The following is a 20,980-nucleotide window of genomic DNA, read 5'->3' as shown; positions in this document are numbered from 1 at the left end:
CCGAGTGGATGTCTCTAATCAAACGCAGCAGGATCTTGTGGCACGAGGCCACGTAACTGGGGATCGACTGAAGGACGGATTTAATGAGGACCTCTCTACCAGCCTGCGAGAGGGAGAGGCCATTCCAACTCTTAATCTTAGCCCAAACACGGTCTCTCACAAATCCAAAAAGCTTCGCCTTCCGCCGACCCGTGAACGCGGGAAGACCCAGGTATCGCTTATGGCAGTCCGTCTTCCTGACACCTAGGATCTGAGCCAACACCTCACCCTCCTCATCGCTAACCTCCGTACCGAAACAAACATCGGACTTCTGAAAGTTCACCATCTGGCCCGAGGCCATAGAATAAGTTCGAAGAATGTCAGTAACCCTCTCACACTCGTCAGGAGTCGCTCGGCAAAAAACCAAGCTATCATCCGCAAAGAGAAGGTGAGACACATGGATATCCCGGAACCGGACTCCTAAAATCGCTCCGGAATCCTCACTCGCTCGAAAGAGGCTCGAGAGACCCTCAGAGCAGAAGAGGAAGAGGAAAGGAGAGAGAGGGTCCCCCTGGCGGAGGCCTCTGAAAGGAGTCACACTGCCTCGAATGGAGCCGTTGATGTTGAAAGCAAATCTGACTGAGGTAACGCATCTCATGATAAGGTGCACCCAACGCGTGCTGTATCCCAGTTTCAGCATCATCGACTCCAGGTAGACCCACTCGACCCTGTCGAAAGCCTTCGCCATGTCGAGCTTGAGAGACGCACACTTTCCATTACCGAAGCGTTTCCGCTTCATCGTGTGGAGAGCCTCGAAACCAACCATGACATTATCGAAGATCAGTCTACCACCAACGAAAGCGCTCTGGGACTCAGAAATAGCGACGTGCATAGTAGTCTTAAGACGGTTGACCAAGCACTTGGCCACTATCTTATAGATCACGTTGCACAGGCTAATCGTCTCGGGTCCTCGACTTTGGGGATAAGGGTGACCACAGTATCATTAATGGTGGCCACCTCGTCCCCGTCGTTAAGAATCCCAAGGCAGGTCTTCAAGACCGATTCGCCTACTACGTCCCAATATCTCTGGTAAAAAATCGCGGGAAAGCCGTCACTTCCCGGGGCCTTGATCGCATCCATCGAGAAAAGCGCCTTTTTCACCTCCCATGGCTCAAAAGGGCGCTCGAACTCGGCGTTCAAAGCCTCTGAGATCCTAGGCTGTACGTCCGCAGAAACTAACTCGATACTCTGCGAAGAAGGCCTCGTGGAAGAGAAAATGTCACCAAAGTAACCGGAGACGATCCTCTCTATCTCAGTGTCTCCACTGTGCCAATCCCCGTGATCGTCCTCCAGTCCTCTGATAGCGTTCCTCTTCCTCCTAGCAGAAGCCTTGTGGTGAAAAAGCTTCGTGTTCTTATCCCTGCACCTCAAGTGTCGAACAGTGGCCGAAGGGAAGAGATCGCTCCACTCGTGACTCGCGAGGCATCTATCCAAGCGCTCCTCTATACTTCCTCTACGCCAGGTGAAGGGGTCTCCCTCAAAGCCTAAGTCATGGATGTCGCAATCCGAAATCATCTCTCTGAAAGAAGACAACTGGCCGGGACCTCTATCTCTACCTCCTCTAATCTCAGAGTTGGAGGCGACTTCGTTCATGTCGCCCCCAACTAACCAAGGACCCGTGTAAGAATTCCGGAGGCGACGAAGAAGCTCCCAAGTATGTCTCCTCTGAGCGCTCACTGGATCACCGTAGATCCCCGCAAATCTCCAACTCTCGCCTAACTCGTTAACCAAATCTCCCTCGATGTGATATCTCGAAAACGTCCCGAGTAGGAATCTCACAGGCTCTTTCCAAAGTAACATCAAGCCTCCACTCCTACCAAGACAGTCCACCGTCATACAACCATCAAAACCCAGCAACACTCTCACTCTTTCAGCCCCCTCACTCCGTAGTCTAGTCTCCGACAGAAAGATAAAATCGGGACTATGATCACGAACGTGGGCGAGGAGGGCTGACCTCGTCCCGGGGTTGCCTAACCCCTGGACGTTCCAGATAACGCCTATCATCGCGTTCGGCGGCCCTCGCTCTCGAGGGGCGCCGCTCTCTCATCAGTAACAACTAAGGTCGAATCTAACGGACTAGAAACTTCCAAAGTGCGAGTAACAGAAAATAAGTCTCTCCTCCCTAGGTCATGTGTGGCAGAAAGTAAGTCTCTATGTCCTATATCAAACTGAAGCGCAAGAGAATGAGGGGAGATAGATGGACTTACCTGAGTGTCGAGCGTGGATCTCAACACTCTCCCTTGCCCACTCTCACCATCGGACCCGGGGCCCGTGTCAGCTACCATCTCCCACTGGATCACCCGACGAGTGGAAGAAGGGCTCGCCTTGTTCCCGTCGGTGTAGCCTCCCTCATTGGTCTCACCTCCGCCGGCTTCAAACATGCGTGCCATCTTCTTGACGTTCCCAATTCTGACCCTCTCGCTCGATTTCCTCTTCCCTGACCCACCTTCATTGTCGCCGGCAGCCCCCGCTTTTGTCTCGGCTCCCACATCCCGTCCTAGACCCGGTTTGCACCCAAGGGGCCTTTTCCTGGTGTCGCAGGGCGTTCTCTTGGCAGTGAAACTCCCAGGGGGGTCCTGGCCCTTTTGCTGAAGAGCCCCAAAGGGGTCCAGGCCCGGTTGAAAAAGGGGCCCAGACTGGCCTTTGGAGCGTTGCCGAAGAGGCCCAGCAAGTTTCCCAGCCAAGTCATGGGCAAGGCCTTCCAAGCCGTTGGGCTTAAAAATTCTGGTAGGCCCAACAAGGTCTTCCCCTCCATCTTTGACCAAATCCTCCTCTGCCCCAAGGACAGTGGGTCCCAGCTCACTCGAAATACCCACTAGGTCCTCAGCGGGATTGATAAATCCTTTACCAACTGCCCCAGAATTCATGCTCTCTGTAGCTTTCTCTTTACCAGAACTAGTAACCTGCTCCAAAGAGCCGTTGTCACTTCCTCTCCCCGAAACGGCCCCAAAACCCTCCTCCTTTTTTTTAGGGTAAGTTTTGCCTACCCCAGACTGGCAATGAGACCCGGTGGCCGAGGGATTGACTTCGCTCCTCGTTTGAGATCCACGCGCGTCAGCCCTAACCGTCGTCGGACCAGGGTTGTCGTGGTGGTTCTCCTCAGTCGGCATCTCGGTATCCATGGCTTCACTCGGCGGCCCTCCCGGATTGATCTCTTTATCCTTCGTCGGCTCATCTTCCCTTGTCGGTGGCTTGGTCAGAGTCGCGGTCGGGCCGGTCTCTGTCTCCATCGGCGGCGATTGTTTTTCCTTCCCACGCCTCTGTTTCTCGCCTCTCTCCCCCGACTCCTCTTGCAAAGCTTTTGACGAGTCCCGGTGAGTTTTCGCAAAACAGGACTCCGGCCCAGCCCAACCAGGTTCCCGGTTAGGTCCCACACCGTTAAACCTCCAAGTACCACCGTTAGATTTGTGAGGGGGCTGTCCTCTCAGCCCAGCTCCATACTTGGGGTTTCCCCCACACCCAGCTCCTCCTTCTCATGACAGTCAGAGCCACATTGCCCGAGCCTTCCACACACGAAACAAAAGTCTCCGAGTTTTTCGTATCGGAAAGTCACCCAGGCCTTCCCCTCCTCCGTCCCAAGCTTTAGAAATGTTCCCTTCATCAGAGGTTTGCCTATGTCCACCGCGACACGGACCCGAATGAAATCCCCACTGATTCTACCCTCCTTATCCTTGTCAACTTTGGTAACCCGTCCTATTCGTCCTCCGACAAGCTCACCCATTCTTGCTGACCGAAACTTGAGAGGGATTCCGTGAATCTGAACCCAGAAATCCACATGTCGGAATTCATCATCTTTGTCCTTTTCAATCTCAGGGTCATTCAAAACTAGGAGGGATTTGTCAAACGTCCATGGCCCCAATTCCCAGACCCGCCTCTTATCGGCCCTGTTCCCGAGCAGAAGCAGAGGATTCCGTCCCGGTGATCGCTGATTTCGAGCTTTCCACTCGTCCTCCAAATCGTGGCCATGACCGACTTAAGCGCACCTCGGTTGAAGGCTTTTTGCCGGAGCAGCCTCCCGAGAAGGCAGTCAGAGAGATCGACCGCCGTGCTCGCAAGTTCCTCCTCTTCAATGACTAACACATCCCCGTCCTCTTCCTCTCCGATGCCCATCTCAGACCATTTGTCGCACAAATCCTCCATACTTCGAGAAGAAGGAGGAGGCTTGACGAAATCAACATCTGTAAATGTAACTTCAACACCAGACTGCTCAGTGATAGCTCCAACTGACAGTAAGTTGAACTTGAATCCAGGAACATACAACACACTTCTCAAAACCAGATTATTGTTGAGTCTGACATCTCCAAACAAATGAACTGGTATGACAGTATGGTTGGGTAGTGTAACAGTAGCACCACTGATGGGCTTGAGGCTTATGAACTGAGAGCTATGAGCACATATGTGCTTGGAAGCTCCAGAATCTGAAAGCCATACTGTATGTGTGTTTGACAAGTAATCACAAGAGTTGGCATAGTAACAGGCACCTGTGACATAGGTAGTCTGATTGACATCTGAATTGGATGAGCTAGGCTTGGAGGTGTTCATGTGACTGGAGAGCATCGCCATCAACTGGTTGCACTGCTCATACAACTGAGTTGTTGTCAGCTGGTCTTGATCCTCATGCTTGACTGCCTGATCTTTGGCCTCAGCACAGTTGACCTGACTCTTCGGCTTCCTGCTCCCCGGGGGATAGCCATGGAGTTTGTAGCACTTGTCAGCAGTGTGGCCTGGGATCTTGCAATGAGCACACGTCGGTTTCTCCTTGTCCTTTTTGTATGGCTTCTTCTGCAAGTCATCTTTCACTGCCATCGCCACAGTACTGGTTTGTTCCATGTTGCCATGCTCGTTTCCAACACTTCGCTGTTTCTCCTCTTGTGTAATTAATGCAAACACCTTGTTGATTGCAGGAATAGGATCCATGAGTAGCACTTGACTCCTCACTGCTGAGAACGAGTCATTGAGTCCCATAAGGAAGCTCATCACATACTCATTTTGGAAGAACTCATTAAGTTTCTTCACACCTCCACATTTACACGTTCCACAAGTACAATTTGGTCGAAAATTGTTCAACTCCTCCCAAATTGCTTTCAACCTTGTGAAGTACATCCCAACCGATCGCTGATCTTGAGTTAGGTTTGTGAGTTCTCGTTTCAACTGGAAAATGCGCGGTCCATTGGATTGCTGAAACCTCTCGTTCAGATCATTCCAGATCTCCGCAGCTGATTCTCCGAACAAAATGTTCGATGAAATTTCCTTCGAAACAGAGTTCAACAACCAAGAGATCACGATATGGTTGTTGCGTCTCCATGAATTCAATAGGTGTGGATCAGATCCATCAGTTTTCACGATAGATCCATCAACAAACCCTAACTTGTTCTTCACGGACAGCGCAATCAACATCGATCGATTCCACGACGCATAATTATCTCCATTCAGCAATTGAGATACGAGAACTGTACCTGGATTGTCTGAATGATAATATGCACTCAGTGGATCATCGATTACTGACCTTCGTGAAGCTCCGAACGCTAAATTCTCCATCGAAGTGTTGCTCTGTTCCTCCATTCACTTGGTGCCAGAAACAGAGTATCGCCGATGACTCGAGTTCAGGTAAAGACGAAGCTCCAAAATGCTCTAACAATGGCGGAATTTAGAGCTCTGATACGATATTGAGATCAGACTGAGAGAGTGTTTGGGAGAGAATGGTCTCGACTCAATGTGAGATCGAGTATGCAAATTCTCATTAACCAGAAAATGTACAATGTGTGTGTTTATATACACGGAGCAACTAACATAACTAATTTAGCCTATCCGTGCTATACACGTGTCTATACACAAGATAAAATAAAAACAAAAGCAGAGACTGAAACGACTGCATTTCATCTCTAATATAAATCACTTCACTTGATTTGTAAATGAGATTTGTAGATCTAGCTAGAAGACGAGATCACCGAGTTTAAAGATGTTAAAACTTGGAAAATTAAAATGCTATATGAATAGTTAGTTCTTTTGAGTGTCCAATATTGTTAGTCACTTTAAGGATGAAAGGGCAATCGCGCGTCGGGAACTGTACTAAGGTATGCTTATGATCGACATTTGATAGAAACAACCCTGAAGAGGTCCACACCTGATCACAGCCAGCTCACCTGCCGTGCCAGCTGAGCGCCCATTGGTCAAGGCGCTGGTCAAGACGGTTAGGCGGTTAGGAAGATAGTTAGATAAATACAATGTATCTAGACAGTTATGGTTTATATAAATACGTGTAACTCAATTAATTCAGTTAAGCAATACAAATACACAAAAAGGCTCATAGAGAAGATTCTCTCTCTAGAGCATTGGATTCTCCTAGATCTGAGATTATCCAAAGCTTCACTTGGTATCAGAGATATATCAATGGCGTTCGACGGAATTTCCTCGTCGTCATCAGAGATCCCGAGATCATCAGTCTCTCCACACTTCGCTCCTACTCTCTCATCTGCAATCTCTGTCAAGCTCGACAAAGAAAACTACTCTGTTTGGAGAAGCCAAGTCTTACCAGCAGTAATTGGACACAACCTTGAAGGATTTGTCATCGGAACGAAGATCTACCCCAAGGAATTCGTCAAACACACAGATCCGCAAGGAAATGTCACGAAATCAACAAATCCAGAGTATATCCAGTGGTTGAGAGAGGATCAGCTTCTCTTGAGTTGGCTCCTTTCGTCTCTATCAACCACGATTCTCAGGTCAGTCACAAGAATCCGTTCTTCTCATGGAATGTGGATTCCTCTGGAACAGAGGTTTGCTGTCAGATCGAAGGCTAGGTTAATTCCTCTGAAGACTCAGCTCCAAGCAACAAAGAAAGGAAGTCTTTCGATCTGTGACTACTTCGCCAAAATGGAAGCCATCGTAGACTCAATTTTCTTGGCTGGTGGTGACATCTCCGACGATGATCTGATCCTGGCACTACTCATGGGATTACCTGTTGAGTATGATGTTGTTGTTGCATTGGTAAACAACCGTCTGCAACAATGTGATGGTGAATCGTCTGGAATAACCGTCCAAGAGGTCTTAGCTATGGCTCTCTCACAAGAAACGCGCATTGACCAGCTCACCTCATAATCATAGATTGATGTTCAGTCAGTCTCAACAAACTACAATGGAGCAATGGCGAACTACACAGATACTCATGGTAGAGGTCGCTCTAGGGGCAGAGGTGGTCGAGGACGTTTCACTGGTGGTCGAGGTTCAAACTCAAGACCTACTTGTCATATCTGTGGTAAGCAAGGACACGTGGCTATTGCGTGTTGGCACAGACTCGATGAGTCCTTCCAAGGACCTATCTCAGCACCAGCAACAAGCAACAACAACAATCCACTCAACAAGGCAGCGTTCTATGCTGGTCCTGAAACTGTAGCTGATCCAGCGTGGTATGCTGATTCTGGTGCAACGAATCACGTGACTGCTGAGCTGGACAAGCTTCACATGAACACTGAGTACAATGGCAGTGACAAACTCATGGTCGGGAATGGTAAATGTCTCTCCATCACTCACACTGGACTGTCTCATTTACATTCCAAATCAACAAAAAATAAATTAAGAAATGTCTTGCGCAAGAGCTTCCGGATATAGAGAGTAAGTCAATATGAAATCCAAATCTCTTTCACGCTTTTGCTGTTCTGATTTTGTTTTCACACTTGTTCGATCCAGCTGTCGCCACCACCCTTTTCCCCTCTTCCTCTCTCTCACCCGCTCCCTCTCCTTCGTCCTCTCTTCCTCTCTCCCGCGCGAGCGCCGACCCCGACTGCGCGCGCGCCTCTGCCGACTGCGCGACCAGCGACCGGGCGCCGCCATCTCTCCCTCTCGCCTGTTGTCTCTCTGTCCTCGCGCTCACTCGACGCGCGCTTCCGAGTCCTCTGCGCGACTTGACAGGACTCTTTCTCCTCCACCGAGTCCGCCTCTGCCAAGCCGCTTCCGCCCCGTCGCTGACCTCTGCTCTGTCCTCGCTGGCAACGACGCTTCCGAAGAATCTCGGCCGCCCGATTCCTCTGTCTTCGTCATCAGCTTCCAGACTTTTAGGTTTGTAAATTAGGGGTTTTTTAATTGTTTTCTAAGGTTTGAAATTGTCATCTGATTTGGGGATTCCGAAATCGTGGTTGTTTGGATTGATTTAGTTGGTGATTCATGGTTTTTGGTTGATTGAGATTTTAGGCTGACTTATTGATTGAGTTTCAATTAGATTGATTGATCTCATTATGATTTCAAGAGTGTGGATTGTTAATGGTGAAGTCCTACATCTTGGCATTGTGTAGAGTTCTTGTTTTGCTTAATTTTGGCTCGGCAGATCAAGTGGCGATCCAGCTGATGCGAAGACTTTTAGTTCAAGTTTCCGGAGCAGCTCCCTTGGAGAAGGATCTTGTAAAGAAGTTTAAGCGCATGCCTGATCATCTCAAGGTATCTCTCCTATATTTTTTTTTATACACATGTACCGTTGCAAGTCTTTTGTTTCACTGCTGAAATACAAGCTAATGATACGAAAGCAGGGAAACCCATCCATCCCAGAGAACAAGTTATTCAAATAAGTGCACTAAGAAACCAACGTAAAGAGATGGGGATATATGTGAATTTATAGGAGATACAAGATAACTTACGTATGCATAAATATGAATTAGCTTACAGTCACTAATATGGGAGATGTTAGCTTACAGTCACCAACGTATGTTACCATATTTCAGCTACTGCATCTTTTTTTCATGTTCAAGTTATCTTTCAACGTGAGATGTTAGCTTACAGTCATTTATATATATCTCATTAAGCTTTATATCGGATTTACAAAGCTAATATGGGCTTTGTAGGATCATAACATACGTTTGATATTTTCCTCTGAATATTCCGAAAATAAAGAAAGATGAATTTGTATAATGATACGGAAAGAGTACATGACGTGAAACCATACAATTTGAATAAGAAAGTGGTTTCACGTCAGCAGGAAGCGAAAGACAGCTGGCATATTTTAGAAGTTATCTTGTAAAGGGTGTAAATAATGACTTTTGTAGAGTTCTTCTCTGGTATCCAGTTGTGTTTCAGCTTGTAGTTAAGTTGCAATGGAACAAACATATTTGTTCAAATCTGTAGCCTTTACTGGTTATATATGTTTGGGTTGTTGCTATTATCGGTGTAAATGTCAATTTTTCTCTTCCGATGTTTGCCAGGTTCATTACAGAAATGCAAAAAGCTTTACGTTGTTCACTTGTCGGAGAGAGAGTACTCGCAGTTCCGTTGTTTGAGCTCTACGACAACGTCCAGGTACAGAGGTTATGGGATTAGGTTGTGAAAGTTTAGTTCATACTTCATATTATGATTTTGTTTTCTGTATATAGTATGTTTTCCTTGACTTTTAAAGAATACACACAGAAAGCTCATTGACTTTTTAAAAAATAATATGCTTTCCTTGAAGTAGCTACAATTTTTTTTTTTGTGACAAACTTTCTGCAGAACAATTTGATGGATATAGGTATATAGTATGGTCTATGGTGTTGTGCACTTGTAGTAGAGAATCAAATACCGAGTACGAAATTGAATTGATTCACAGTATTTTATTGTATGCGTGATCTGTTTTACATTTATATACGTATATATGCATTGATTTTTTAATGTCAACAATGCTTTCCTTGAAGTAGCTACAATTTTTTTTTTTTTTTTTGACAAACTTTCTGCAGAACAATTTGATGGATATAGGTATATAGTATGGTCTATGGTGTTGTGCACTTGTAGTAGAGAATCAAATACCGAGTACGAAATTGAATTGATTCACAGTATTTTATTGTATGCGTGATCTGTTTTACATTTATATAAGTATATATGCATTTATTTTTTTATGTCAACAATGCTGGTTTAACGAAAATTATGCAGAACTTTAATAAAACCATAATGTATAAAAATTTAAAGAGTTATATTTTTTTATTGGCAACAATTTAACCAAAAATAGTCGCATGGCTGTAGATACTTAAAGACACGTAATTGCTGAAATTAGTTAAATAAAATAGGGGAACACACTCTCAACACATTAATTTAGCACTTCCTCATCATAAAATATTTATGTACCAAAAATATCGAATATACAAAATATCAAAGCAGCTTACAAATACTTTTATAAATGCAAATAATACATATTTATGTCACAAAACCCTCTACTGAGATTCGATTTTTTCTTCTTTAATCAATACCGATACTTATATGTACTCGGTATTAGTTGTTCCTGAGATCAATTAATGTCTTAGAGGCCATTATGTCTATTCGCGCAAGTCCTTTAGCAAAAGAGAGCAGTAATTGCCTCACTATATCTTTGCTTGGGTTTCTCTCTAACAACCCAAAAAGTCCCAAGACATCTGACAGCAATTCTTTGAGCGTCTAAATGAGCATGTTTTGCCTGCAGTTTAGACAGCATAAAAAAAATGTTGGCACTTTCAAATCATGAGCATAAAAGTTTTCTTTGAGCCACTTTTCATATAACTTATATCCTCGGGACAAAAAAATTGGAAAGTAACCATACATAAAGGAAATGCTAAATCGTAGTTACTGTATCAAAATCAAATTTTTATATTTAGAAAATCTAAATCAGATTCAATTTAGATTCCACCAGACGTATGGGAAACCACCAGTATGTATCCACTTCTTTGATAATTGTGTGATCTTGTTTATTTTACAAGTTTATGTTGTGCATACATGTACATTTTTCTCTCAACCATTAAATCCTCTGCCAATCAAAATTCAGGAAATGTTGTTTTGCTCCAGAGTTGTTGGGTCTTGTTTGGGTGTTGGGCTCTTGTACTGTAACTTTTACCTTTTCCTTTAAATACAAAAAAAAAGAAAAAGAAAAAAGAAAAAAAAATCACGAAATGTCAAAATTTGGTTAAGCATCTTGAAAAAAATAAAATTTGGTTGGATTGGACATTGGGCATTGTATACGGAATCGATTTGGCCATTGTGCAGATCACTGTTAATTCTGTGCTACCATGCATATTACAATAGTATTGGATCAACTGATATAGGTTTTCTGTAGCGGGTTTAAACGTCCAATGCACTTGTCATCGCCGTGGCATTGCAGGATTGTCAACACCAGTTTTACTTCTGAATCTTACTTCCGCACATGAACAAAATGGCTGAAGAAGGTTAGCCATTATATTTTCTAACGTCTTCTTTTTTTACGGTGCACTTTTATCACAATTGTCAGTCTTTTACTATGCTTACATGACCTTGGTGTCTGTTCATTCTTGGTATGTTGGTGTCCTTTTTAGGACCGGAAGATTCTATATCATCGGCTACAATATTAGCTTCATATCGCGACTCCACTCGGTCGAGAAAATATAAAAAGGTCTGTTTATGGTTTTTCTTTCTAAACTACTCTCTTCAACGGTTCCAAAATGCGCATCATATAGTATAAATGTCTTCTACAGTCAGAAATCATTTAGTTGTGTTAAATTAGCTACCTCTTACAATGACGCTCATCAAAATAATTGCTTTCGTATCTTTTCTGTACCGGAAACTCCGGTCCTCTGAACCTCCATCAATCGTATCGAAATGTATGAGTAAGCGTAATCTTGGCTTACAGAATCCTGTACATCGGCCCTTCAATTTAAGTATGTCTTTATTATTTTACATTTGTCATCTTTTTAATATTTCAATTTATATTAGTTGCTTTTTGAAGCACTGACTGTATAATGCATTATCTTTTCCCTATACTTAATAAGCAGGTAATGACGACGCATCCACATCCGACGCTATTGGTGATTCCATTTCTTCAGACATGATGTTAAGTACCTATTTAGGTTTGACCACTACCCGACCTTTGGAAACGTATTACCACAAAACACATTTACTGAGTTTTGTCCTTTTTGTTTTCACCTTTAAATTAGATTACTCTAAATAATAACCCAATTTCGTGTTTTGTCTATTTTTTTTTCCATTTTGGTGTAATTTTAGATTGTGAATGTTTTCCAACATAACTACATGATTTTTTCCATGATGCCGCTTGAGTTATTAAAGCTTTGCCTAATATGAGTTCAGCTGTCTATTATAATTTTTTGAGTTGTTTTAGTTTAACATAAGAGATTGAAATACCCTCATTGAATTTGAGTTTTTGGGCTATTTATATACAATAGTTTTTTAAAAAATTCATTTGCTTGTGTTACTAAGTATTCCAGGAAGCCTAATGAATTAATTTTAAAGGTCATTTTAGCTATCATGTCTTCTTAGGGCTATTCTGATCTGGAGAAAGCTGCAATCAATAGGAAAAAACCCCATTTCTCGAAAGGAAGAACTTGAAATTCTTTTTCCTTTCCCCAGCCTTTTTTTTACCATTAGCAAGAACTTGTTTCAGTTGCGGATCATAAGGAATTCGAACAACTGTCTATGTTTTATTTTCTTATTACATTAATAACTTCATGTTTCTTTACAGCAAACTCTTCCTCTCCTATCAACCACACAGTCACACCCAAATGGTAAATATATGCTTTTCTATATTCAGCTTATACCATATTTCCTTTACGCTACACGCTTTTACAACTTGTGTTCATTTTATGCTGCTTACTTTTACTATCATGTTGGTACAACAAGTTGTAGTTATCCCTGCCTAATAACGTAATAAATACGTACTGCAGGAGCACGGACTTCTACTGACACCACTTCTGAATCTGTTCCTTCAGAAACGGTACTGAGTACTTTTCTGGCGTTGAAGAATAAGAACTCTTCCATAAAGGTACAAGAATATGTACATCAATTATTTATAAATACAGTATTTATTTTCATGGCGATTCCATCATAAAGAAACATGTTTTCGGGAAAACCTTCCTTTCTCTTGAGAATACTAGGATTTGGAAAAAAATACTTCCCAGTACGCAGGTAGAAACATAGTTTTTTTTTTTTTCCCCGTTTTCTATCGTAAATTGTTAGTAACTGATTACATATCCAAGCAAATGTTTTGTAGATATTATTAGTAACTGTCAAGAAATGAAAAATCAAATACAAACTAAATGGTTGGGGACGTGCTATTTTATTCCTTGTTTTAACTTAAACTTCTGCCACGTTACTTGTTAATATTGTCAAATTTCAGGAAAAAAATGTTTTCCCAATAGAAATAGCTTAGACAAAAAATTAAAATGTTAATTGATCGGGGATCAATTATATTTTTAGAATAGTATATAGGTTACCAACACTTGCTCTTGCATTGTTTTTACATTATGTATTTTTCAGGCAAATAAGAAATTAACGACGACATGCGAACGGTCTAAGGTCCCCTACATGTCTGCACGCCAATTATTCTTTGCGCAAGAGCTTCCGGATATAGAGAGTAAGTCAATATGAAATCCAAATCTCTTTCACGCTTTTGCTGTTCTGATTTTGTTTTCACACTTGTTCGATACAGCTGTCGCCACCACCCTTTTCCGCTCTTCCTCTCTCTCACCCGCTCCCTCTCCTTCGTCCTCTCTTCCTCTCTCCCGCGCGAGCGCCGACCCCGACTGCGCGCGCGCCTCTGCCGACTGCGCGACCAGCGACCGGGCGCCGCCATCTCTCCCTCTCGCCTGTTGTCTCTCTGTCCTCGCGCTCACTCGACGCGCGCTTCCGAGTCCTCTGCGCGACTTGACAGGACTCTTTCTCCTCCGCCGAGTCCGCCTCTGCCAAGCCGCTTCCGCCCCGTCGTTGACCTCTGCTCTGTCCTCGCTGGCAACGACGCTTCCGAAGAATCTCGGCCGCCCGATTCCTCTGTCTTCGTCATCAGCTTCCAGACTTTTAGGTTTGTAAATTAGGGGTTTTTTAATTGTTTTCTAAGGTTTGAAATTGTCATCTGATTTGGGGATTCCGAAATCGTGGTTGTTTGGATTGATTTAGTTGGTGATTCATGGTTTTTGGTTGATTGAGATTTTAGGCTGACTTATTGATTGAGTTTCAATTAGATTGATTGATCTCATTATGATTTCAAGAGTGTGGATTGTTAATGGTGAAGTCCTACATCTTGGCATTATGTAGAGTTCTTGTTTTGCTTAATTTCGGCTCGGCAGATCAAGTGGCGATCCAGCTGATGCGAAGACTTTTAGTTCAAGTTTCCGGAGCAGCTCCCTTGGAGAAGGATCTTGTAAAGAAGTTTAAGCGCATGCCTGATCATCTCAAGGTATCTCTCCTATATTTTTTTTTATACACATGTACCGTTGCAAGTCTTTTGTTTCACTGCTGAAATACAAGCTAATGATACGAAAGCAGGGAAACCCATCCATCCCAGAGAACAAGTTATTCAAATAAGTGCACTAAGAAACCAACGTAAAGAGATGGGGATATATGTGAATTTATAGGAGATACAAGATAACTTACGTATGCATAAATATGAATTAGCTTACAGTCACTAATATGGGATATGTTAGCTTACAGTCACCAACGTATGTTACCATATTTCAGCTACTGCATCTTTTTTTCATGTTCAAGTTATCTTTCAACGTGAGATGTTAGCTTACAGTCATTTATATATATCTCATTAAGCTCTATATCGGATTTACAAAGCTAATATGGGCTTTGTAGGATCATAACATACGTTTGATATTTTCCTCTGAATATTCCGAAAATAAAGAAAGATGAATTTGTATAATGATACGGAAAGAGTACACGAAGTGAAACCATACAATTTGAATAAGAAAGTGGTTTCACGTCAGCAGGAAGCGAAAGACAGCTGGCATGTTTTAGAAGTTATCTTGTAAAGGGTGTAAATAATGACTTTTGTAGAGTTCTTCTCTGGTATCCAGTTGTGTTTCAGCTTGTAGTTAAGTTGCAATGGAACAAACATATTTGTTCAAATCTGTAGCCTTTACTGGTTATATATGTTTGGGTTGTTGCTATTATCGGTGTAAATGTCAATATTTCTCTACCGATGTTCGCCAGGTTCATTACAGAAATGCAAAAAGCTTTACGTTGTTCACTTGTCGGAGAGAGAGTACTCGCAGTTCCGTTGTTTGAGCTCTACGACAACGTCCAGGTACAGAGGTTATGGGATTAGGTTGTGAAAGTTTAGTTCATACTTCATATTATGATTTTGTTTTCTATATGTTTAATGCTTCATAGAGAAGAAAAGGGACTCACCCTTTATATTATAAGGGAAACATAGCATGTCACAAACAAGAGGCTCCTACTGAGATGGGAAATTCCGGGCATATATATATATATTTCCTACTTATCATTTTGTTTATGGTGTTGTAGTTTCCTGAAATCATTGACCAAGGGTCCACAAACAGGAAGAAGTGAGGCTGTCACAGCATGACTGATGTAGAGCGTAATATAGGAAAGAGAGATAATCGCAAATTGCAATATTGACTTCTTTTTACTATTTCATAAAATCTACCAAATTACATCAATGGAGAATAATACTTATAGAGTTGAAAAGGGCGTAAAAAAAGGAAATAAACCATAATCAATGCACCAAATTCTAAAATTGAAATGAAATAAAACTGATCACAATTGATGCTCATAATTCGTCCGGAGTGGAGAAAATTTGTCCTCGAATTTGTAAGGGTGTGTTTTTTTTCTTATGGACATTGAGAGGTTCACAAAGACTGATCTTCTCGGCCTTCACACGGGCGGTTTGTCGGGAGGCTTCTTGTTAGGAATCAACATGGAATCCACCTCGATTTTCTTTGTGTCCTCATCGATCCACGCTGAAATTTTAAGCCTGTTTCTAAGTTCTTATTTTCTTCATTAATTATCATTTTATTTCTTAATTATCTTTTACATTTTTCATTAATTTTTATTTGGTGAAAAAATTCTTCTATTTTTCTATTTTATTCTGTTCAAAATCAGCTCAGTTCTTATTTTCTTCTTTTCTTTTTAAATATTAACTATTTCGAAATAAACTATCGTTATTTTGAACAAAAGAAAGTGAAATAATTGTGAATGATGTTTTTCATTTTTCAAATATTATGTGAATGATTTTGAGGGCATTTTTGTTATTTCGAAAAACAGAGTTATGGAGTCTTCAATTTTAAAAGAGATAATTAAACAATAAACTTAGAATATTTATTATTTGATAGAAACCTCAGATACATGGATTAAAATTGCTCAAATAGATATGCTATTTTCCGGCAAAGAATGATTACGATTGTTTTTTTAATTTATTCCGAAAAAATGTGTTGAATTTTGGAGCTTTTAATAAACACTTAAAAATCTCTGTTGTGTCAGTTTTAATCCGGTGATTAAAAGCTGATTAGTTGTTAGTCAATCGCTCCTAATTACACAGGAATGCATTAAATAGAAACCAATAATTTAGCTATTCCTCAAAAATTTGCATAGCAATAGCAAGTCTATATAATACATTCAAACCAAGCCATTAAAACTAGTGATCAAACAAGCTCAACCTTACAAAGACGTCAATGACATTCTCTGCTTCCGTTCCTCTTTTGTACTCGCATTATATTATTATTATTTATAACTAGTTTCAGTTGAGCCAATTTGATCACCCATTAAAGCCTCTCTTTTTTCACACACAGCTTATTTATGGCGCGACTCAGTAAAGCTAAAGATCGGGACACCATTTCCGGAAAGGAGATCTTGGTGGATCGATCGTCAATCCTTAAAAACGACCTCTTTCGAGATGGAATAGTGGAAAGTGAAGTTGTGGGGAATCCACTCGATGCCCTTGGAACCTTTCTTGTGGACGAATTTGCTTCGAGAATCGAGCATCAAATTATTGACCATATCGGCCAGATAAGCAGTTGTCAACCCGAGTCCTTTGCGAAAGACTCCACGATCTTCGGGAGAAGAATCTTTTGCTCTTTCTGCGCGAACAAGCTCGACCGGATGAACACATCTCTTGCTTTTTCCATCTCCTCGAACACCCTTTTCCGAGTAAATACACGAACCTGAAATAAAAGTCAATACTTACTAGACGTGGTGCCCAAAAAAAAAAATTGTCCAAACTCCACATCAGATTGGATCACCAGCTTTTATTTGAAAAGGCACGTCCGGTTTGGTTTCAAGTAATGGAAACCGCAGTCCAAACGAAATCGTATCAGAAATTTTTTATTATTTTCAATTTGCAAGGATTTAAAACTTGTTAATTAAAGATGAATCCGTGCTTATTTTAAGACTTGGTAGCATGGATGAAATTTATACGCCGCTTCATTTACTTGGAGTTTCGAAATTTGAAAAAAAGAAAAATTTAAACGTATCCAAAACGATAGTCTGGTTAAGATATCTTAACAAGTAAAAATTTATTTTTATTTTTTCTCAGGCACAATTCAGTCTCAATTTCAAACGATCTGGTCTAGTCCGGTTAAGATAATTAGCAATTAAAGACCCCTACTATGAAGATTACTAGGCCAACAAGTAAAGAAGAAATATCAGGTGTACCGCGGGATCGGATTTGCTTCCCAAGCAAATCGAGAAGTGTAGAAGAGGCTCGATTCTTTGGATGGCAAAAGGTCTCCGAGCATCTCCAATTTTGAACCTGCTCTTTAACGAAAAAAGCATCCTCAACCACTGCTGATAAACAACAACAAAAAAAGGTAAGGCAAAAAAGCAATGATCAAACAGTTTCAATGATATTAATAAAATGAGAATCGGTTTTAATTGTCCCGGTCGAGGTAATCGACACCCTAGGATGGAATTCTGAATCGTATCGACGCTTATGGTATGACTCCCAAAGTTAAACGCGACCTAATTTACACACATTCGAAAGATCATACCGAGGATAATTCAGAGGCTTAAATTAGATTAAAAAACACCAGGTTATACCAGAGGAACTTAGGTGATAATGTTGTATATCAAAGTGACGGCGACAGAAGAAAGAAAGTACGAATGAGTGAAATGCTATAGCTTCCATGCATTTCAAATCATCTGTGCTTTCTCTCTTCTGTCATCGTCTATAAACATATAGACCACCATGTTTCCTCTAATTAACAAAAACATAAATATAATAAATATGTATGTATATAAAAACATGCTGGCAGCTTCACTTTCTCAATTGTAAACATTAACAATCGGAACATATATGATATATACATATATTTATATATTACAAGTGCGGGACTCTTATGTGCGTGTGGGCATGAAATAATCGATTAGGTGGGCTTTATATTTATAGACGAAGATGACGCTGAGAAAGAGAAAGGAGAGAGAGGGGGAGAAGAAATATTAATACAATATTTATGGCTATTAAAAATGCTTCGCACGTCGGTTAGTCGGTACAACGACAACTGTCCAAACATTGACGACAAGAGAGAGAGAGAGAGAGAGAGAGAGAGAGAGAGATGGGTTGGGAGTCTTGGGACTTGGAACTCTTTGCTTTGGGGTGGTGGTGTATTTATAGTGGAGGAAAAAAAAGAGGGTATATTAATTGAGCCGTTGATTAATTCAAAAAGCACATACTTTACGATGTATTTATATTATTATTGGAGAAGAAATATTAATACAATATTTATGGCTATTAAAAATGCTTTGCACGTCGGTACAACGACAACTGTCCAAACATTGACGACAAGAGAGAGAGAGAGAGAGAGAGAGAGAGCTGTACTATTCATAAATTAATAACACAATAAAAAAATAAAAATAGCAGCAGGGCTTCGTAGCACAAACAATAAATTTGTGCATTGTTTGAGTTGTTTACTCGAATTTCGAGGAAGAAGACGCTGAGAAAGAGAAAGGAGAGAGAGGAGGAGAGAGCAATAAATTTGGCCCACCTAACTTTCTTACCGATTAAATTGTATGAGTAAAAAAAAAATGACTGATCGCTTTACATCTAATTAGAAAGGAATGGTACCAAAATAAAGGTAAAAGTCACCACGCACGTTTTAAACTTGTGGGGGGGTTCTAGTATGCTTTACGCCTTTACCTCTCTTTTGTCTCTTCTCATGTGGCTTGTCTGTCATTTATCTGATTTAATTAGATTTAATTATGATAGTAATAACCAACCAGATGCATTCCCCCTTTTAAAGAAAAAAGAAAAAACAAAAAAAAGAGTTGCATAATGATAATGTTAATAATAAAAACCAATCTGAGACGACAGTATAGACATCTGTAATATATATAATAGTTCTTTTTTTTTCTTCGTTAAAACTGTAATATATTATTATTGGAGAAGAAATATTAATACAATATTTATGGCTATTAAAAATGCTTTGCACGTCGGTACAACGATAACTGTCCAAACATTGACGACGATCTAATGAACTTGAGCATATTTTTTATTTTATTTTGCTTATTAATAAACTAGGTGGACATTTTGCTTGCTTAGCTTTTCATTAACACCGCTTTGTTGTTGTTTTTTTTGTTTTTGTTTTTTTTTTATTATTTGTAGGGAATTACATTAAATTATATTAATGAGAAATGTTGATATAAAAAAGCTTGAAGTTCATACGAACGTGATAAATGGTAAATAAATAAAAAAACATATCATGAGGTAAAATCATCGTAACAAAATAACTCTTCGAATAGTTAATAAAAAAATTTCGATTGAAAAACATAGTTAGCTAAATTTATATAAAAATAAATCTCAATATGTCCGAATTTCAAAAAATAGATTTGATGATGGATAAAACTTTGGATTAGAATCCCAGAGAAGAGCATAATCAGAATATTAAATATTAACTATAAAGTAAACAAATATAATAAAATAAATAAAACTATCTGAACATAACTTTACGAGTAATAAATCATTTTTCAATGGAATAACAAAGCTAATAGGTATTTAGTTGCAATTAAATCTCAGTAACTATTGATCTAAAAATAATATTGATGATGAATAAAAAATCCATGTAATCATCCAAGAGTACGAATTCACAATTTAGAAGACAAAAATGAAATTTACAGAATTGGTATACAAAGTGATGAAAATGATTATTTAGGATGTCAATAATTAAAAATATTTAATTTAAATTTTGTAAATAATTTGACTAAAAGTTAAATACACATATTTTAAATATTTTTCTCTTTAAATAATTTAGTATTCATTTATAATAAAATAAATTTGATAAATTATAAAGATAAAATTAATAATTTTACATTATTAGTGAGATTGTATATAAGTCACGCTCTCAGGCAAGGAAGGAAGGGTGCAATATGCACCCCTTTTAAGCACGCAATTGATGATAATTCTCATTAAGTTAACAATTAATTAAATAACTGTTAAGCCGTTTTTTGGTTTTAACATTTGAGTACACGTGGTGGGCCTGGAATAGTCACGTGCCTAGTATTGGATCGGCCCAAATTACTTTCCGAGAGTCCAAAGGGCTCAAGGAAGTTCGGGACAAAGCCCAAAGCGTCCAAGAGCTTCAGAGGATCTTAGAATCGCAAAGAGGGAAATAATGCTTTGCTTTCTTCTTCGTCGGGAATGCGTTCTTCGTCTTTGATTCCTGGCCTGGAGGTTGAGCCTACCTGGAGGTCGAACCTGCCTGGAGGTCGAGCTCGCCTGGAAGTCGAGCCTGGCCTGGAGGTCGACCCTGGCTGGAGGTCGAGCCTGCCTGGAGGTTGAGCTCGTCTGGGGGGTCGAGCTCGCCTGGAGGTCGAGCCTGGCCTGGAGGTCGACCCTGGCTGGAGGTCGAGCTCGCCTGGAGGTCGAGCTCGCCTGGAGGTCAAGACTGGCCTGGAGGTCGACCCTGGCTGGAGGTCGAGTCTGGCCTGGAGGTCGACCCTGGCTGGAGGTCGAGCTCGCCTGGAGGTCGAGCCTGGCCTGGGGGGTGGAGCTCCCCTGGGGCGTCGAGCTCGCCTGGAGGCCGAGCCTGGCCTGGAGGTCGACCCTGGCTGGAGGTCGAGCCTGCCTGGAGGTTGAGCTCGCCTGGGGGGTCGAGCTCGCCTGGAGGTCGAGCTCGCCTGGAGGTCGACCCTGGCTGGAGGTCGGGCCTGCCTGGAGGTTGAGCTCGCCTGGGGGGTCGAGCTCGCCTGGAGGTCGACCCTGGCTGGAGGTCGAGCCTGCCTGGGGGTTGAGCTCGCCTGG

The sequence above is a fragment of the Urtica dioica genome, chromosome 8 (assembly GCF_054948205.1).
Source record: "Urtica dioica subsp. dioica isolate 48M chromosome 8, U.dioica_male_clone48M_v1_H2, whole genome shotgun sequence".
In the NCBI taxonomy this organism is placed as follows: Eukaryota; Viridiplantae; Streptophyta; class Magnoliopsida; order Rosales; family Urticaceae; genus Urtica; species Urtica dioica.
The sequence above is the reverse complement of the archived record's forward strand: the minus strand, read 5'-3'. Positions refer to the sequence as shown.